Source organism: Anastrepha ludens, chromosome 2 (assembly GCF_028408465.1).
Source record: "Anastrepha ludens isolate Willacy chromosome 2, idAnaLude1.1, whole genome shotgun sequence".
NCBI lineage: Eukaryota > Metazoa > Arthropoda > Insecta > Diptera > Tephritidae > Anastrepha > Anastrepha ludens.
In genome coordinates, this window is record NC_071498.1 from 74,068,650 (window position 1) to 74,076,154 (window position 7,505).

Consider the following 7,505-nt stretch of genomic DNA (forward strand, 5'->3'; position numbering starts at 1 on the left):
AAGCAATCCTCACAGATTGTTCACGAATGTAAGAAGAAGCTCAATTCTGTCGCAAAAGAAAACAGACTTGTACTTATATGGGTTCCGGGACACTCCGGTGTTCAAGGAAATGAAATCGCCTACGAATTGGCCAATCGTGGATCAGCGGTGCCCCCACAGGGGCCAGAGCCAATAATGAGTTCCGCAGGAAACATGAATTCGATCAGCGATTATGTAGGCAATCTACATAAAGAGCGATGGTCTAGAACGCTGCAGAACTGCAAAGTGTTTTGTGACAAGTCCGAACAGAAAACTGTCAAACTTTCTACTAAAACTTTGAAGGAAAGGCATTCGGCATGGTCGGTATCATTACAGGACACAACCCATGGGGCCAGCATAAGACCACCATTGGAATCATTGACCCAATGTCATGACAGGCACTTTGCAATTTGCATTTTATTTGGAAGACGCTGTGGCAAGAAAGTATGTGTGTGTGCGTATAATTTCTTGTGTTTGGTAGTTTCCATTACTTTCGCCTACACTCATTCGTCACAAGCAAGTAATTCCCCCTCCTTTTGCTTGTTTATTCAAGGGATCTTCCGACACGGCGAATTCAGAAGGCGAACTGTTTCTCTGTCATTCTTGGCAAAAATAGAAGTAAAAATTTTCTAATGTCTCAAATAATGAGAACGCAAAGGAAAAAAATTGTGTCGCAAGTATTGAAGTGTGCAGGTATCGAGTATGTACAATGTGAGGATCACATAGTTTCCTATGCCGATTTACACTAAGAATGCTCAAAAGGTGAAAACTTTGACCACTCGTTAAATAACTTTCAAAGCACTGATACACGTAATTTTCTCTTCTCTTCTACCAGAATCCTAGTCGAAACCTTGTTTTGAAAAAAGTTTGAATTTGTGGTACAGTGTTAGTTTCGTTGATGGAAACCTTTTTCGCACAAACTGAAATATTTACCAGTTAATTTGTTTTGACTATGGCCTTGAGACGGTCCAAAAACAAATTGTAAGTTGCCCGAATGTTACTTGCAGGTATTTGGCCCACTCGCGGACAATGGCTTTTTTCAGCGACTCGAAACTGGTTAATCTTTTAGTTCGGGCCTTACTCTCCAAAGTGGCCCAAAGAGAATAATCCATCAAATTCGCGTCTGGTGAATTTGAAAGCCATTTTGTGGATGTTATGAAGTTCGGAACATTGTTTTTTAGCCATTCTTGGTTTACTCGAGCTTTGTGAGACGGTGTCGAGTCCTGTCGAAACGTCCATAGTCTTCCACCGAAATGTTTGTCTGAACATGGCTTCAAGGTAACCTCCAGAATACTTTTCCCATAATATTTCTTGCTCGAGCTCGTAGAAGCTGAGCCAAATTTGACAGTCGATATGATAGCTCAGAGGTTATATTCATCGCATGGAACAGTTCACAGGCAGCTGGTTCAGTAGGGAAAGGTTTCAAAGCTGGGAAAATGGGTTCCGCATAGACTTTCCGTCGCCAACCTGCAGCAGAGAGTGAATCTGTGTTCTCAGCTGCTGCAACGGCTTGAAAATGAAAGTTTTTTTAACCCTATCGTTACTGGTTATGAAGAATGGGTCCTTTACAATAGTCCTGTTCGCAAACGTCAATGGTTAGATAAAGATGAAACACCAGAACCGACCCCTAGAGATGGCCTTCACCCCAAGAAGATTCTCCTGTCTATTTGGTGGGATATGGCCGGAATTGTTTATTATGAACTTCTGGAACCAAACAAGACGATAACTGCTATTATTATTCCCATCAGCTATCAAACCTGAATGAGGTACTTAAAAAAAATCGACCGTCTTTAGTGAATAGACGCAAAGTTTTGTTTGACCACGACAACGCAGGACCTCATACCGCAAGGCAAACATTAGGCAAGCTGAACGAGCTCGGATGGGAGCTAATGCCACATCCACCATACTCTCCGGATATTGCACCTGGTGATTATCACCTTTTCCGTGGACTTCAAACCCATATGAGTAACAAGAACTACTCCTCAAAAGAAGCTATAAAAAGGGATATCGAAGCGTATTTTGGCCCCAAGGATAAAAAATTGTTTGAGCAGGGAATTAAAAATTTGCCTAAACGTTGAGAAGACATTGCAAATAATGAAGGAAAATATATTATTGATTAATAAATACTTCAAACATCTTTTTTATTAATTAATTAATTAATTATTAATTTTAAAAGCACCTTTAAAAAGCGCACGAACTTATGGACTGACCGTAACTAGTACGCACAGTTGATCTGAGATAGTGACTCTAAACATTAAAAGTGCCAACTGACTCGTTAAGCTTTGCTTTGCACTACGATTGTGTATTTAAATATACAAATCGAAACAAAAATAAACATAAATATAAAAAAAATCATTATTGCTTTATCTGAGCATATGAGTGTTCTTCACTCACCACCGTGCGAGCGTAGAAGCTCCCACAGTGAATCCTATAAAATACCAACAATGCCAACAAACAATGGTTCTCTCTCAAACCAACGGCTTGCGGTCCGATCAGGCGTTATTATGCCCTCGCGGGCGGATAAAGGAACAAAAGCAAAAGAAATAAACAATATGAATTCTCATGCTCTGACTGCAGTTTCTCTCTCAACAGTCACAACAAACACCAGCATCACAACTTAAACAACAACAACAGAATCATCAGTATTTAACCCAATTTGCATAATGTCAACGACATTAAATACACGCACTAATGCAATAAGCAGCAACGCGCGAAAAGAAATGCAAATAACACCCAAGCATACTCGCAGCTCACCTGAAAACGCCACCAATAATTCAAATAAAAGACCAAAACAACATCGCACCAAACAGCAACAACTAACATACTGGTTGAGCCGAGCACCAATTGAGAATATATTCGACATACTTGCTCAAGAGAGCGATTAGAAAGAATCTACCAACAAAGAGCAACAAAGGCCGCTATAATCGAAGTAGTTGACAAAAAAAACAAAATACAAAAACCATAACCAATGTATGTGCAGAATGTGCAATACATTAGTTAATGCTTTGGTGATATAAATAAATAAATAAATAATTGGCGCGTACACTTCTGTTAGGTGTTTGGCCGAGCTCCTCCTCCTATTTGTGGTGTGCGTGTTAATGTTGTTACACAAAATGGAGGGACCTACAGTTTCAAGCCGACTCCGAACGGTAGATATTTTTATGAGGAGCTTTTTCATGGCAGAAATACACTCGGAGCTTTGCCATTGTCTGTCTCATTCTCATTCTCTCTGTGAATTCCGAATGGTAATTACGCACCAACCCATTCGGCTACGGCGGCCGCCTCCGGCTAACTCCTTTAGGTAACCTTAATTTGGGGTTGCTCGTAATTGCCGTAATCACTGGTCATAATCGGCTACGGTCGCATCAGTTACGGATAATTTTTCTATTGAGATTACGACGAAAGAAGACGACGAAACATATCATCATAACTTATACGAATGTCCGTCAATGGATGGATCCAAGTTAATTTTCTGTATATGTATAACAAGATTGTAAAAAATCACCTGCAACTTAAAATTATGCCAGTTATTTCAAATGATCAGGCTCTAGCCGTCGAATTAGATATTGGATTTAAAATAACTATTATATCTTGCTACATTCCCCCTGAACAAAACTTTACCAGCAGAGATATAAATAATATACTCAATAACTTTTCCACGCAAGTAATTCTTTTATGAGCCTTCAAGGTATGCAGTCGACTTTGGGCACAAAATCCACTAACAAAGAAGGAGAGTTATGGCAAGATGTTATTCTAACCAATAACCTTGTTGTTTCAAACGATTGCTTCCCCATTCATTTTTCATCACATAAAACTTTTACCAATCCACATAACCATTTTCCTTGTTTCCATTGCTCCAAAAACCTCCTGCTCTACCCTCGACGAGTTATACGCCAGCGACCACTTTCCTATTGTTACTTCCCTTTCCAACACAAACACCTTGTAAAACCTTCATCGAAATTTCTTGATAAAATAATAATTCAACGGCGTCAAGTTGCAGCTCCGAGGCGGCCAAACAATATCAGAATTTCGGCTGATAATGCAATCTTCGAAGACAGTGCGCAAAAGATTGATCGTAGCATTCGCTGTGTGGCAAGTAGCGCCATCTTGTTGGAACCAAATGCCACCAATATCCTCCTCTTCAATTTCTTGGAACAAAAATTCGTTCAACATGGCCCGGTAACGCTCTCCATTGACGGTTAAGGCCACTCCTCGCTCATTTTCGAAGAAAAATTGACCAATGATGCCTCCGCACCAAACAGTGACTCGTTGTGAATGCATCGGCTTTTCTTCGAGTGTGTGCGGGTTTTCTGAGCCCCAAATGCGGCAATTTTGCTTGTTAACATACCCGGCGAGATGGAAATGAGCTTCATCCGAAAAGATGATTTTTCGGTAAAAGTCTTCATCTTCTTCAAGTCGATCCCAAGCCCATGAAGCGAAGCGAAAACGCATTGGGTGGTCGGTCCTTTGAGCGTATACACAACCATTTTCGTTCAGCGGAAGAATAAAACTAATTTTCTGTCAAATCAGTTGACAGTTAAGTGTTACCATTCTTCAAATCATACCTAGTTCAAATCCGTAACGATAGATTGCGGGCCCTGTATTAACGCTGAAGCAGCTACAATCAAGCGAATCATCAGAACAGCTTCTAATTTGTCTATACCTCAATGTTGCACCAGAAAGTTTTCTACCAAACTTTACTACTGGACTAATCAACTTTGTATTTTTAGAAGAAACAAGCAGTGTGCATAGGCAAAGTTTAAGAAAAACATGACAGATGAAAATCTGGTTATTAAAAAAAAACGAATTATCTGTTTAGACGAGAGCTGAAGGCTGCAGAGAAAAAGGCATTTCAAGATCTCACATCCACTATTACGCCTTCTTCCAGTACAAACAATATTACTTCCTCCGATCAACGCAAACATATCTCCTTCAAACAAACATCTAAGGGTCCGTTCTTCGAATCTCAAAGCATAGCTACAGCGTTTCGGCCGATTTCACGACTCTCAAAACTCAAATTTCCATCCAATTTATAGTACCCTTAATGCAAATAGCATTTCACAGTCGTACCGCAACCCTCTCCCTTTTCTTGAAGCTCTTAATGCAGAAGAAACTATCTCAGTCGCAAAATTTAATTTAACATTGTCTTCGATGAAAGGCAAACCTCCCGGAGCAGAGAGAATTCCTTACCCGATCTAACTGAAACTTCCATATCCAATTAAACTTAGGTTAATTGACCTCTATAATTCCATCTTATGTAGTGGTATTTATCCACTAGATTGGAAAACTGCGGCTATTATCCTTATAAGAAAACCCAACAAAGATAACACCGTCATTTCCAACTTTAGACCAATCTCTCTTCTTATGGTGGACTTATGTGGTTCCCTGAAAGCAACAATTTAACGAACTCCCATTAGTTTGCTTTTCAAAAAGGATTAAGTGTAATCGACCCTCTCCTGATTTTTGAACACTGTACTTCTTCCGCTCTTGCAACAAGTAATCACGTTTCCGTCCTAAGCTTAGACTTTGAGAAGGCCTAAGATAGAATAGGCAGCCATTTTATTCTTGCCGAACTCAAGTCTTGAAAAATCGGGGAAAAACTTTTTAATCGCATTAAATGATTTCTCCCTAATCGTAAATTTTTTGTTCGGGTTAACAACTACCATTCCGATATTTTCCCTCTTGCCAATGGTATCCCACAAGGGTCACCACTTTCAGTAACTTTGATTACGATAGCCTTCACGAAAAGAAGTTCCGTCATATTGTCTATGCTGATGATGTGCTAATATTTACTAAGATAAAATACGGTTCTTATATTAGAATTAGTTTATTTACAAGATTAAATATTATTAAGTACTTATGGTCTAAATATTCATAAGTTCATACAAATATGTACTCTTATAAATGTAACCAAAACCTTCATATTAGGAAAAATTGACTTTGTACTTGCCATTTACGGACATTACGCAAAAGCTCATCTCAAACTTCTACAATCACCCTATCACACTGCCGCCAGAAGAGGCATTCGTGCATTTCCCACCTCGTCTATTGAAGCTGTTCTTGTTGAGGCTGGTTTACCAGAGATCCAAGATAACGATACAATGATGCTTATACCAAAAGTGTTGCACTGCAAAACTTAGACACGTTTTTCCGCTGTAGAATGCTGCCAACAACAAAAAATAACAAAAACCTATTCGATATCAACTTTCACACGCATCTTGAACTACATCACATATTTAAACATCATATCTAAACCGATCTTGACTAATACTCTAACCTTACCGCAATGGCCTTCACCTCTTTGCGTACTTGTAAGTGATTTGCTTAAATACCCGAAACAGTCTACCAGCTCAACCGAATATAGACTATACTATAACAAAGCAATCGAACTGCTGAGGAACAACTTCGAATTTATTTTTACTGACACGATGACACCACATCTTTTGCTATAACAAAAGATACCGGTGCAACTATTACCGTCGGAGCTCTGCCTAACTATTGTGCAGCTTTTACGGCCGAATCAACTACTTTGCTCGAAGCAGTATTATTTGCCTCCAAAGAGCAAGGAAACTTCGTTATATGAACTGATAGTAAATCGACGATCGAAGCACTTTTTAACAGTTTCAACATTTCATATATAATTTCTCTCTCGTGTTAAATTCAGGTTTTCATATTTTTTTGATATATTTACTTGATATATTTACTTAATATATATTTACCTTGGATTGCCATGTATTTCAACAGGCATATTGGAGACAACTATCTGTTGATGAGTCGCATCTGATGCGCAAGTTTGCGTCACATCAGTCTCACTCTGACTCATTTTGCCCGTAACTTAACTGTTCACCAACACACACTGAATTTCCTCTAAATAGTTACGCAATAAAGAAAAATCAATAGCCGTAATACGTATATTCCTTCGATTTAGCGATATTGTTAAAAACTATTAAGAATATCGCTTCGTTCAGTGCGAATCACAGGTCAACGCAATATCCTAACCTCGCTTCACACTTACTGAACGGCTGATGCACGGCGTGGCAAGGCGAATTTATTACAGGTGACAGCAAACACATATAAGTAAAACCCTACATGTATTTGTTGTTGCGTTTGGTGCAAGCATCATGTCAAAATCAGCAATCAAATGTAAACATACGAATGTAAACATACCAATACATACAAACAAAGCATAACATTTTGACGTAAGCCATACCTACGGCGAAAAATTCAGCTGGGAGAATGCTGTCACCTTATTAAATCCACCTTGCGGCGTGGGTAGTTTGATATAGAGCAGTGCTGTCCATCCCATACATCAATTGATGACACGTATTCTTACTCTCCATCGTTCAGTCTAGAGCTGGGAATCCATCGATGGTTGCTCCACTCGATATTTTTTCCATCGATGGAAAAACCATCGATACTATCGATGGTTTCATCGAAAATTTAAACGAGTTATTCAACATATATATTTTGGTGTCGTTTTTCAATAT